Below are 14,085 nucleotides of genomic sequence, written 5' to 3'. Positions count from 1 at the left end.
ATCAAATCCTAGGCTTGGCCCAATACCCAAGAGATGGCAACCATCCCTATGGGCAACCAGCCAACAGGTCCTAGCTCACCACGGCTGCACAACCTGGGGAACATCCCACAGAACTATCGGAACCAGGAATACGAGGAAGGCTGCAGGGAGCATGTCTACCAACTCTGCTATTGAGAATTCTCCAGAGTAATGAGTGCAATGCTCTGTGCAAAACAAGCACTCAATAAATATGCATGATTGAGTGCAGTCCATGCTACCAGATTCCTGATTCAGTTGATATTGACTCAGGCAGGAGATGAGTGCTTAAAAAGAGGAATCTAATTGACATCAAAATTTTTCAGCCCAATTTACTTGCATATGTTAATGCACTAACCTTTCCAAAGTACAGATAAGCTAAATGCTGGAGGAGATTTACAATAGAAAAAGAAGAGCAAGATCAAGTTGGCTCTAGGATCAGCTTGATATTTAATCCATGTTCATATTCACTTAATATTATTCAGCCCAGCCAAAAGTACCTGTCTATCCGCCTGCTGAGCTAGAGTGCTGGCCATCGCAACAGGCAGTCGTAAGCTCATAAGGATGAAAGAGACTCTCCGCTTCTCTTCTCTCCCTCAAAGGGCTGGATTAAATCCTCAGAGTAGGAGCATACAAACCAAGAACGACTGTAAAGGAGAAGGGTGGTCGTTAGAAATGCACACCACTAGATTGTAAGTTCCTCTATTAAACTGTGAGATCCTTGTGGGCAGGGAAGGTTTTTTTTCCTTCTATTGCCCTTTCCCAACTTTCCCAACGGTGCATGGCATTCAGTAGGTGTTCAATAAATACCACCGCTCTTTCTACCTGTTTGGGGGAAGAGTCCCAGATGGGGAGTCTCTTGGGACCCCAATCAATCAGATTGTGGTCCCTCCCACAGATTCAGGCAAGGATGGGGTAAGCCCTGAAGGTGTTTTCCCATCTACCCAGGAAAAGGAAATCCTTGGCAAAGGAGATTTCCTTCGCTTTTCCTTGATCACTCATTCTTGTAATGCCAAGAATTTGGAAATTGGCTGGATTTTCCATCTCAAGAAGCCCCTCTATTTCTAGGACATTAAACATAATACAATCTTACTGTAGAAGAAACTCTTGTTCCCGTTCAAATGAGAATTTCTTCCTGCCTCAGCGGTATGAATGTGTCATGCTGATTCATCACAGGGATTGCACCTTAGTGAACTGCAAACTGGTGTTGCTTTTTGATATGTATTGAACTGTCCTTCATTTGTGAAGACGAACCTTCTGACGGTGAGGACCTGTCCGTGCATGCAGTTGTGGCTGAAAGGACTAATGTGTTACTGACAGTCCGTTACACACTGTGAGCACCAAAAGCTAGTTTCTCCAGGGGCTTGAGACTGCCTTGGTATCCAGAGCTTTCTGAAGCCTCTGCTGATGGAGAGCAGCCCCCCTCCTGATTGCTCTCTGCTAGGCTGCCACAATCTGCTGCTCTACACCAGAATGTTTGAAACTATGGTTTACTACGCCTTCGGAAACACTTGTTCTGCTCTCCCCATTTGTGTGTAGTTCTGTATCTCTAACTAGAGAGAGGCAGTGCGGCATAGATCATGGGACTGGGAGTCAGGAGACAAGTTTTGGTCCTAGTCTTCCACTTGCCTGCTATATTACCTTGGGCAAGTCACTTCTCTGTGCCTCAGTTTTCTCTGGACTGTAAGTTTCTTGTGGGGAGGGACCAAGTCTGCCAACTCTGTGTTATGATTCTCTCTCAAGTGCTTAGTACAGAGCTCTCACATAGGAAGCACTCGATAACACTGATTGATTGATTTTCTCAATATAGAACTACACAATAGATCTGTATTATGGCCAAAAACTCCAGCCCTCCTAGGAAAAGCAGGTGCTCCATCTTGTGACTATTTCAAATCCAAGCTGTTAGGCCCTTTTCATTTCTCCCTCGTTACTCATTTTCCTTTTGCCTATTCTGGATCTTTGTAAATCCTGAAAGGTGCAACTGCGAGATTTTCTTTTTCCCCAACCTAAGAGGCATGAGACCCCAGGATTAGGGGTGAAATTTAGCCTAGTGGAAAGAGCCCGGGCCAGGGAGTCAGCGGACGTGGGTTCTAATCTCGCTACCACCACTTCCCTGCTGTGTGACCTTGGGCAAGTCATTTAACTTTTCTGTACTTCAATTTCATCTACAAAATGGGGACTCAATACATGTTCTCCCTCCAAGTTAAGGCTGTGAGCCCCTTGTGGAACAGGGATTGTGGTCAATCTGATTAACTTATATCTACCCCTGTGCTTAGTACAGTGCTTGGCCCATAGTGAGCACTTAACAAATACCACAGTTTTTTAAGATTATTGATTATTATTGTCCTGCTCTTTCCAATATGCAGTTTGTGCATTTTGGAGAACTGGCCACTCCTTCAGAAAAACTTGAAAATCTCAGCCTTCCTGGACCCGCCTTCTGCAGGGTTTCAGAAAACAGACACTGACTTCCGGTTCCAGATCGAGTTTGTGATGAAACCAGGCCCTCCTGAAGCAGCTCCACCTCTGCTGAGCTTCAGATTCATGAAACCAAAGTTGAACTTCAAAATGTTATATCCTGGCGACGACTCTCCTCCATCCCCATCCTTGCAATTCCACTGTCTAATCTCTCAAACTACTTCTGTGGCGCTCTGGCCTATTTTCTTGCAGTTACAGTATGTGATTTACTTACTGGATTGATTTACCAGTGATTTACTGCAGTTTCCAATATGCCTCAAAACTTTCTTGGCTGCTGCCTTGAGCTCTAATGGCCCAGATCTATAAAGCACCAATCATTTTGCATGCATAAATATAGCTTTCCAGTGTGCACACCCAGCCCTATCTCAAACCTGTAAAAAAGTCCTACGAGTCAGAGGAAAAGCGAGTGGGGTAGTTGCCTGACGTTTCTCTGGAGCTGAAGGAGCCCCAGATAATTCCTCGCAATGCCTCCCCAAGTGGAGCCTGCCCTAGATTCTTCCTCCCACACACTACCCCGATTCCCCATTCAAACTACTGTACATCCCGGCTAGGAGCTCTTAATTGGTTCTGTGAAACTAGAGTTCTAAGTGGAAGAGTGCTCGCTGAAGTAGAGTTTCCCACAGGAGCTAAACGCAAAGTGTACCATTACATTCCCAAGACCCAAACGATTGGCTAAAGCAATGAAACTATAATTTTTTAAACAATGTCAAAAAACACAATAGGATCAGATAGCACTGTGAATATGAACCAGTAATGGAAGACTTGGAAATAAGAGCGTTTTTGTGTAGACAGGGTACTTAATTTTCAAAATGTTATCTTTCAGATGCTATCAGATACTATTTTTCAAGTGATAACAAACTAGAAATCTACACAAATCTTCATTCATCTATGATAACTGTCATATCTAATCCTAAACTGAAATGAGCTACAATCTCTCTATTCATCAATCAAAACGCTGCAAAATGAGGGGAAGAGAAGTGCTTAAGCCATGGTAAATTTTGCAGCATTATTTTTGCCAGGAGAGCGCGTGTAAGTACTTCTGGCATCATAAGTGAATAGCACCATTGTCAAAAAGCATTAAAAAGAAACCGTTATAATGACAGATGGCAGTACCTTCTTCTCTGAACTTAAATTCTTCTCAGGAGACAGAAAACATAAAACATCCATTTTGTTGTTTCCCCGCTTAAATTTCTGTCACATCTTGCCCCATTCCTACCCCTCCAAGAAACAAGCTCCACCAAAAGTATACTCTTGAGCCTTTCCAGTCAGTTTATGAAAGTTAGACCCCCCAACACCAAATCCGAGTCAACCGTGGCTAAGTGCCAACATATCCAAAATGAAAATGACAAGCACAGCAGAAGAAAAACCAGAGACAAAATAAATGGCCTCTGGGCGGGGAAACCCAAGGAAGACAGTTAATAATAATGTTGCTATTTGTTAAGCGCTTACTATGTGCAGAGCACTGCTCTAAGCGCTGGGGTAGACACGGGGAATCAGGTTGTCCCACGTGGGGCTCACAGTCTTAATCCCCATTTTACAGATGAGGTAACTGAGGCACAGAGAAGTGAAGTGACTTGCCCACAGTCACACAGCTAAGTGGCAGAGCTGAGATTCGAACTCATGGCCTCTGACTCCAAAGCCCAAGCTCTTTCCACTGAGCCACGCTGCTTCTTCTGGGATATGGAATTGACGGGTTTCACCCCAGGCCCAGTGTGGGCCAAGCTCTGGAGTCAGAGAGAAACTGGGCCTCTAGAAGAGAGCCTGACTCATCTTGACACATAGAAGCTTGAAACTCTCTCATAGACATGGGTGGTCAAAGGAGCCCTTTATTCCCATTCTGTTTAAAGCATTGAACAAAAACAAGAACTAAGGAAGAAGACTTGCCCTATGTGCAGTGGCCTGTTGGAGAGGAAGTACACTTGGTGGGTGGCCATGATAAACCAGAGTGTGGAAATATCTGCTTAAAGAGGGTAGGGTTGGCCCCTGATGAGCTCTCTAAAATCTCCCTCAACTCCCCATCTCCCTCCCCACCCAACATGCACTCTCTCTCTCAATGTTTTCAACGGTCTCTTAAGAGATCTACTGCCTGCTCTCAAATTCTTCACACTTCATCTCCGCCTCCAACCCTATCCCTTCTCATCTTTCAAAACCGCTGGGCCTGTTCTTCAGCTCACCGTGACTGCCATCCTCAACTGCTTACTCTCTAATGGTTTCTCTCCCTTTGCCTTCAAACATGCTGATAGCCCCTTATCCAAAAAAAACCAAAAACCCAAAACAAAACAAAAAAACCTTTCCCTGAACTCCACTGCACCAATCCAGATATGGCCCATCTACCTCCTCCCATTCCTCTCCAAACTCAGCAAACAAGTGGAATACAGCTGCTGTCCTTCACTTTCTCTCCTCCAACTTCCTTCTTTACCATCTAAGATCCCTCTTTCCTACTCCTTATACTCCACTAACGCACCCTCTTAAAGATCATCAATAATCTCCTTCTTGCTTTAATCAGACAGACTTTGCCTTAATTGTCCCTGACTTCGCCGCCACTTTCATTAATGTAGACAATCCCCTTCTTCTGGAAACACTACCTTAACTTGGTTAGGTTCTCTCCAGGTTCTCCTAATACCTTTGATTGATCCTTCTCTTTACATATCACTGCTCTTCATCTGCCTCCCAGCCTCTCTTTGTGAGTGCCCCTCAAAGTTCTGCTCCAGGCTTCCTTTACTTCTCAATTCATACTCTTCGCCCCTTAGACTACGAGCCCCATGTGAGACCGAGACTTTGTCCAATCGGATTATCTTTATCTACCAATGCTTACGTTGCTCCTCGTGGCCAGGGAATGTCTGCTCCACTTCTGTTGTACTTTAAGAACTTGGTGCAGTGTTTTACATTCCGTAGGCTCTCAATAAATACTATCAATTGATCGAGCGAAGAGAGCCCACAGCTAGAGGAGCTGGGAAAAGAGAATATGGATTCCAGGTGCCGAAGAAGAAAGTCTACCCAGGCAGGGGGGCAGAGACCAGATAAGGGATTTTGAAGTGACCACCGTTTGTCAGGGCAACCTGGAGTGGGGGTGATTATACAGAAAGCTGTGTGAGCAGTACAACGATATGTCTCAGCAGGAATTCTCTTTGTATTACAGCTGTTCCAGGGGGTCTCACTACCCTCTCCTCTGGGCCCATCCAGCGGAGATTTAGGACCCAAGGGAATAAGATGGCAGAACTAAGACTGGAAAGAAATTATGCAGTTGGGTGAACCCAAGGGCATGTCCTAGAAATCAACCTCACATATATTTCTTTCCACACGTGGAAATTGCATTCCGACTTTCTCCCCATGAATATTACATTGCTTTGGTAGTGAGTCCATTAGATAAAATACTATTTATGATTCCATAAAGGACCGCACTATATTCTAGCTCTGACCTAGTTCACCATCAACCCAAACTAATTAGAATTCAAATGAGAGCTTTTGAGGAACAGACATCAGCTTCTTAGCTTCTCAGCTAACTGAGGTGAGGATTTCTAGGCAGGAAAGTCTGGGGCCCTACTTCAAACGAGTCTCCCAGTCCTGGTGGCTGGAGCTAAAGGGAAAACGAAGAGGACATTTATTTCTTCTATTCTACATGACGATAGCAGACCTCTGACAAATCAAACAGCTGTCCAGGAAACTGGACATATGTGATGTCCTGCTTTCGAAGGACCTAACGAAAACACAAACGTGGCTTGTGAGGTCTGCAAGGAATTGTGGGATGCTTAAGAAACCCCAGTGACAAGCATAAGAGTCACAAAGGGGAAAAACGGTCAGAGTCCTGGCAGGGTTCTTTGAGGCCAAAAGCAGAGTAGAAGGGCTGGAGCCAAGAGTCAAAAAGCCAACTGAAGTGATATAATTACAAAGAGATGAAGAGGATGTCAAAAAATCCCTTGCAGGGAGCACCAGCTCAAGATGTGACATTTGATAACTTCCATGGCTGGGCTCTTTTTCATTTATTGACTCATGCATCTGTAATCACCATTGAAATTTAGTTCATTAGGTCCTCCCAGAGTCTCCCACTCTCATCTGTTTCCAGAGTTTAATTCTGTCATGGAATGCCACCAATATCCGCTATTGCGTTCAGAATTAAGAGTAAGAAACTCAACACAGAATAAGCTCCTAATGAAAACTTGTTGCACTCCTGAGTCATGAGGTGGCTTAGAGGAGCCTGAAGTTTATTATAAAAATTTCACCTTCCCAGAGCCAGCGTTTGGACGGAGACTTTTACTATTGCCCTGGCGAAACTCTGACAAAGAATGAAAATAGCTTGAGCAAAAAGCTGGGACAATAAAAAACAAAGGTTTTCTAAATTACTGTTGCCCGTGTCATTAAATTTCATATTGTGCATGGAATATAAATACATCACTTTGTTCTGCATGACAAGCAGAAGTGAGCATTCATACATTACTCAGCCACTTAATTAAGTGCCTGGGATATTTGCAGTTAGCAGAAACTAATAAGGGAATCACATTTAAATTCAAATCACTCCTCAGGGTAGCTGTCTGCAACATAAGCAAAGCTTACTGGGTAGACATTTCACTAAATGCTCAGCTAAAAGCTTAGATTTGCTGCATTTGTTAATAAAGAACAATTCTATTTGTGATTGAAACTGAGAGGAAAATAAACAAATCTGCTTGGGATTTTTACCTCAAGTTTCCCTTCCTTGATTTTAAGTGTCCATTTACCTGGGGCTTTGTGTCGGAAAATGAGAGGATGACACGGGGCTTGGCTAGCATAGAGGAGGAGGGCCAGGGAGGATGCTGGATTCACTTCCAATTCTTTGTGGCACACTTTTCATATGCCTGATGGCATTATGGCTTGCACCCAAACAGCAAATAGCACCATTATAAACTTCTTTTTCCAAATAAAAGCCAAATGGTGGTGTAGAGGCAGAAGGGGATCCCTAGAAGTGCCTGGTGATGGGATTGGGTGTGCATTGGAAGTCAAACCTCCACATTCCAGGCACTGACAGTGATATTTACAGTATTCATTAGTAGTTAGGAGATAGAGAAGAAGTGTATCCTAGTGGATAGAGCCTGGTCCTGGGAGTCAGAGGGACCCGGGTTCTCATCCCCATTTGGCCACTTGTCTGCTGTGTGATCTTGAGCAAGTCACTTAACTTCTCTGTGCCTGTTACCTCATCTGTAAAATGGGGGTTAAGATTGTGAGCCCTATGTGGGACAGGGACTGTTTCCAATCTGATCTTGCATCTCGTATCTACTCCAGCACTTAATACAGTCCCTGACACATAGTAAGATCTTCACAAATACCAAAAAAAAAAAGGATGGACTCTCTCATTAAAAATGATGTCCAAGTTTCAGTCCCATCCCTTTGGGTACATTTCCAGGTGTACACAGAGGCCATGGTATGGGCCTCCCAAAAACCATGCCTCTGAAGGTTGTTTTGCGGTGCTTAAAAAACTTCTTTGGTTTAGCATGTTTGGAGTCATGGCACTTATTGTCTTATGCTGACGAGTCATCTCCAACCCATCGTGACTCCAGGGACACATGTCTCCCAGAACGCCCCGCTCTCTATCTGCAATCGTTCTGGTAGTGGATCCATAGGGTTTTCATGGTAAAAAAAAATGGAAGTGGTTTACCATTGCCTTCTTCCACTCAGTAAGCTTGAGTCTCCACGCTAGACTCTCTCCTATGCCGCTGCTGCCCAGCACAGGTGAATTTTGATTTATAGCTGAATGCCTTCCACTTGCTAGCCACTGCCCAAAGCTAGAAGTGGAATGGGTATGCCCCTGCTTGACTCTCCCTCCCTTAGCTGAGACTGATAAGAGTACTCTCCAGGTTCAATCCTGAGAGGGGGCTAGGAAAGGTATAGCACTTATTAGAATGCATAGTATATATACATGTATATTTGTATTATAATATTTATTAGTCATTATAGTATTTATTTGGGTGGTCTTTTGGAAAGAGCACTGGAGCTGGGAGGCTCAGGACTCGGGCTCTAGAACCAGCTCCATCGCTGCCTGAGCAAGTCATTGCATTAATTCATTCAATAGTATTTATTGAGCACTTACTATGTGCAGAGCACTATACTAAGCGCTTGGAATGTACAAATCAGCAACAGATAGAGACAGTCCCTGCCCAATAATGGGCTTACAGTCTAATCGGGGGAAACGGACAGACAAAAACAGTAGCAATAAATAGAATCAAGGGGATGTACATCTCATTAAAACAATAGCAATAAATAGAATCAAGGGGATGTACATCTCATTAACAAAATAAATGGGGTAATAAAAATATATACAAATGAGCGGATGAGCACAGTGCTGAGGAGAGGGGAAAGGAAAGCGGGAGGAGCAGAGAGAAAGAGGGGGGGAAAGGGGGCTTAGATGAGGGGAGGTGAAGGGGGGCATAGAGAAGCAGCAGAGGGAGCAGAGGGATAAGGGGAAGCTCAGTCTGGGAAGGCCTCTTGGAGGAGGTGAGCTCTCAGTAGGGCTTTGAAGAGGGGAAGAGAATTAGTTTGGCGGAGGTGACGAGGGAGGGCATTCCAGGACATTTAACTTCTCTGTGTCTCCATATCATCGTGCGTAAAATAGGGATTAAATATCTGTTTTCCCTCCTTCTAGACTATGAACCCTAATAATGATAGCAGTTTTGTTAATCGCTTACTATGTGCCAACCACTTATCTAGGCTTGAAAGAAGAAATCGGTCCATAAATCCAGTTATTCCCTGCACTGAACAGCTCCAAATCTTCAGGGCCATCTGGTAGCTGAAGCAAAACTGGCCCCTTAAAGGCCTTCCCATCAAGAGTTGGACTCATCCAAAGGTTACAATCAAAAGGAAAGGCACACAGGAAAGTGTAGAAAAATACCACATTGTTGCAGGTGGCGAGAAGAAACACATTTGTATTCTCATCTGAATGCTTAGATTTTTGTATGCTATTTTCCACAGGCAGTAAAAGCATTATTTCTTCTGGAAAATCTATTTTTGCTGCAGTCATGGGGACTTTAATATAAAGATGGTGAATAGCTCTTTGGGATAAACTTCTCCATATCTAAATACACTCAATTCTGCCAGAACGCGTGTCTTCACTAAATGTTTGACTAAAATGTGACAGGATTAGCCAGTATTTTTCCGACATCGTGAGTCTGTCGGTTACAGCATGATGTCATGTCAGAAGGACCAGTTCTGGGCATGAATGACTGTGTACACGCCTGTAGCCTCAGAATTTCATTCACTCGTATTTACTGAGCGCTTATTATGTGCAGAGCACCGTACTAAGCGCTTGGAAAGTACAATTCGGCAACAGATAGAGACGATCCCTACCCAACAACGGGCTCAAAGTCTAGAATCAGAGTGGATTCTCCAATAAGAGTTCTCCTTATGGGGGTTCTGTAAGAATAATAATAAAAAGTGCTTAGTACAGTGCTCTGCACACAGTAAGTGCTCAATAAATACGATTGGAAGAATAATTTTTAAGCACTTACTATGTGCTATAAGCATGGTGACCACAATACAATCAGACTAAGCACAATCCCTGAACCACTGAGAAGCTGCATGACCTAGTGGAAGTGGGACTTAGAAGGTCCTGGGTTCTAATTCTGACTCCGCCACTTGCCTGCTGTGTGAACCTGGGCAAGTTACATCTCTGGGTCTCATTTATCTCATTGGTAAAATGGGGACTGAGACTGTGCACTCTATGTGGGACAGGGACTGTGTCCAAACTGATTCACTTGTATCTACCCCAGTGCTTAGTACAGTGCCTGGAACATAGTAAGTGCTTAACAAATACCATAAAAAAATTGATATGGGACTTACAGTCTAAGGAGAAGGGAGCACAAGTATTGAATCCCCATTTTACAGCTGGGGCAGAGAAAAGTTAAGTGACGTGCCCAAGATCACGCAGCAAGTAAGTGACAGACGTAAGATTAGAACCCAGGCCTCCTGACTTCCAGGCGGGTGCTCTTTTCACTCAAGTAGTAGCTTGTTGCGACAACCTCCCCCCAACCGGCATTAACAGCATTCTGGGCATATTAAGACTTTCCCCTCTCTCTCAACCTCACCCTTTCCCCCTTAAAATGACGACTGGGCTCAATTAGCACAGAAAGTTTACAAGTCTTAAATTATTTGGTTTTGGAATAGGGACTACGTGTAAACCAGAAAGGGCTCTGAAGAGGGTCTGGCAGGACTGGTTCCCTGGGGTCTCTGGGCAGAACCCTGGGCCTGGATCCAGATCCTTCCCCCTTTGGGAAGGGCCCTACCCCCTTTTCGAGGGGAGAGGCTGACCGGGTCAGCAGTGAGTGAGTCATCTCAGAGCTGAGCCAGATGTCTAGGAGCCAGTAAAGTGTTCTGGAGCTGGATGCTCAATGGAGGCGATGAGCAGATGGTTGGGGGCAAGGGGAGTTAACACACAGTGAACTCCCCTTAACAGGCAGCATTTTTAACAACAATATATCCTTCTTCTCCACCCTACCTTCTTTGTTTGCCTCTCTTCTCTCCTTTTTCTTCTAGCATAAATTCTAAGCCAGTGTGCTCTTCAGGATTGCATTCAGCAGAAGACTCCTGATCCCACCATCCTCCGCTCCTCCTGTTTTCAATCACACTAAAGACTGGGAACAGCAAGACAGGGAAAAGGCAACTCTAGATGACCTAAGTTCAAACCTGGGCATCCCCTGAACAAAAGGCCCCCCAAGCAGCTGGAAGAAATGACATCCTTAAGACGTCGGTACAAGTTCCTGGATCTGATAAACAAGATACGAAAATCAGTGGAGGGCTTTGGGGCTTTCTAATGGACCCACTTTTTCCTGCTGCCATTTCCGCTGATTAGTAAAACCCTTAGCTGGTGATGATGGCCAAGTTCAGCAGTGGAAGAGGCAGCTGAACATGGTCAGTTTTGCTCTGCTCATTGTGGTAAGTGGGGGCTGTGAATATCACCACACTCAAGATTCTGTTTTTTGGGTCACAATTGTCCTTTAATGATTGTTTCCATTTCTTCTTACTTCCCACCCCAATTGCAATCTTCCTAGAGACACCTGGGAAGTCATCCCCTCTCACTGTATCACCTCATTTGCCAGCAGGACCAGACTTTTCATCTCAAAGGTCATGGAGTATCTGAGGAATCTTCTAAAAGATTTTTTCTCTCAGAATTTTCATTTGGAGTCTGAATCGGTAGGAAACAAATCTAATGTCGACCTCCAATCTAACCTGAGTGGGGACTGCACTAAGCAGATGGGATTCATATTTCTGGATATGTTTGCCATGACAGGTCCCAGGCACCCATTGCATCTTCCTGATTGACAAGTAACCAGTTTCAGCCACCAACACTTTCCTCCAGCCCAGTGGTCAGCCCAGCAGACCTAAAGGCCATATCCACAGCCTATTAGATGGAAAAGCTGTTTGAGGGGTCAGGGCAGGAGCTATCAATTTAGTAACCTCTCAGGCCAATTAGAGTGTAAAAATCTCATGGCAGGCTGTTCTAATGAAAACAACATGGGGCTGGCAATCGGGAGACTTGAGTTTTAGTCATGGCTCTGCCACTCGCTTCATGCGTGACCTTCAAAAAGTCACAACTTCTTCATGCCTCAGTTTCCTCAATTGTAAAGGGGATTAAAAGATCTGTGTTCCCTCCCTCTTAGACCATTTTCCCATTATAGTTTAGGGACTGTGACTGATCTGATTAACTTGTTTCTAGCCTAGTGCTAGATACCAAAATGTCCTCTTGACATTGGTTCAAGTCTACACTTTTTAGTCTTAGGCTGAATTACAATAAAATGACCAATACCAAATCCTCCTAATATCACCTGGCTGTGGGAGGTATATTATTCAAACTCCTTATCTGTAGCCTGTCAAGTTGTTCCAGATCAATGGATAGATAGATATCACTATCAGTGTTAATGGCATTTACTGAGCACTTATTGTGTGCAGAACACTCTACTAAGTGCTTGGGAGCGTACAATACAACAGAGATGTTAGACATGTTCCCTGCCCACAGTGAGCTTAGGGTCTAGATATGGATAGATAGAATCGTCTTTCTTGCTTGAAAAAGACTAATAAATCAATCGGAGGTATTTATTGAGCACTTACGGTATGCAGAGCGCAGTGCTATAAGTGGGAGAGTAAAATACAGTTAAGTAGGTAGATTCCTTGCCCACAAGAAGGTGAAATTAACCTATCGGCAGAAAAGGCCAATAAAGGATACATAGTCCTGTGTAAACTCTGTACACACACAAACACAGTCTTCTTCTGTGTCATCACGTTTGCTGCCGGCAGTGCCTGGCACTGTTTTCACTTTTCTCCTACTTGTTTTATACAACTTATTAAACTCCTTCTCCTTTTCTGATCGCTGGTCTATCTGTAGCGATTGTCTTCCAATCTTTAGCCAAGATGCAATACTGTCTGAGGTTTTGTTTTACCATATTCTTCTAACATTTTCTTCACTCCTTGCTTTTGGTTTCCCAATTTCAGCTCACCACACAGCAGCTGTTTGGGTATCCTGCTGTCATCAACCCACCATTAAGCTGGCTGCATGCAGACACAGCAGAGTCACAATAATGAGTCAAACTAAGGAAAATGACTGGAAAGCAACTTTTACACTTGGTAACCAAATAGGACCTTATAAATACTTAACAGAAACAGTTATTTTTTGCTTTTAAGATGAAAGTGCAGGTGATTGAGATGCATTATGGACCATTTCCCAGCCAAAAAGTTAAGCTTAAAAGGTCCTGAAGACACATCAAGATGTGGCTGAATCCTTTCAGTATTGTGATTTTCAGAGTCCCTGGCTCTAGCTACATCACAAAAAAACCAATGACCCTAACCTCAAATGGACTTTCTCATCTAGGTGAGGAGAAAGCTGAGAAATTCTTATTGCGCTCGGTGTCGCAGGGAAAACATGACTGACGGGGAAAAGAGAGTGTGAGTAACTCGGCTCAGACCACCAGCAGTGGAATCAATTCTTCTGTGTGAGTACTAAAACTCTAAGTCTCAAGAACCATCTCCAATTAGACTGGGGTTGTTAGACACAAGCTTACAAAGACCAAACTGTTACATATATCCAAACGGGAACAGCTCTCCAGAGGGATTGCTTCCACCAGGTGGGACTTCCAGTGGGGTTGAGCATGGGTGGAGGTAGGGGATGGAAAGAAAAATGGTAGAAAAGCCAAAAAGAGACACAGAAACATAGAAAGCGAACTGGAGAGAAAAAGTATCACTCTCCCCGTTCTGCTTAGCCTTCCCCCAGTTCATCAAGGGAGCTTGTCCACTGTCAGTCAGACAATCATATTCATTGAGCACTTACTGTGTGTAAAGCACTATACTAAGTGCTTGGGAGAGTGCAATACAACAAACAACAGACACATTCCCAACCCACGAGTTTATAGTCTAGAGGAGCTTACAGTCTATGGGGATAAACTTTCATCTTGGATGGAGCTGAGCCCAGCCTAGGTGGCTCACAAATACTGTTATGAATTCTGAAGAGGGTGTTGCCCACACAGACAAGACACCAGCCTGCTCCCTCTATACTGTGAGCTCACTGGGGCAGGGAGTGTGTCTGATGTTCTATTGTCCTCTCCCAAACGCGTAGTACACTGCAATGCACACAGAAAGCCCTCA

At 44.2% G+C, this 14,085-nt stretch overlaps 1 long non-coding RNA gene across 1 annotated transcript in view; it reads right to left on the bottom strand.

The window, feature by feature from the left end:
• Window positions 1-465: 465 nt before the first annotated feature.
• Window positions 466-14,085, bottom strand: part of LOC114816383 — a 52,854-nt gene continuing 39,234 nt past the window's right edge. The window contains exon 4 of the long non-coding RNA XR_003764149.2: window positions 466-662. This is a non-coding gene — a long non-coding RNA (uncharacterized LOC114816383). The remainder of the gene's footprint in view (window positions 663-14,085) is intronic.

The sequence above is a fragment of the Ornithorhynchus anatinus genome, chromosome 14 (assembly GCF_004115215.2).
Source record: "Ornithorhynchus anatinus isolate Pmale09 chromosome 14, mOrnAna1.pri.v4, whole genome shotgun sequence".
Classification (NCBI taxonomy): domain Eukaryota; kingdom Metazoa; phylum Chordata; class Mammalia; order Monotremata; family Ornithorhynchidae; genus Ornithorhynchus; species Ornithorhynchus anatinus.
This window is presented reverse-complemented; position numbering and strand designations above follow the sequence as displayed.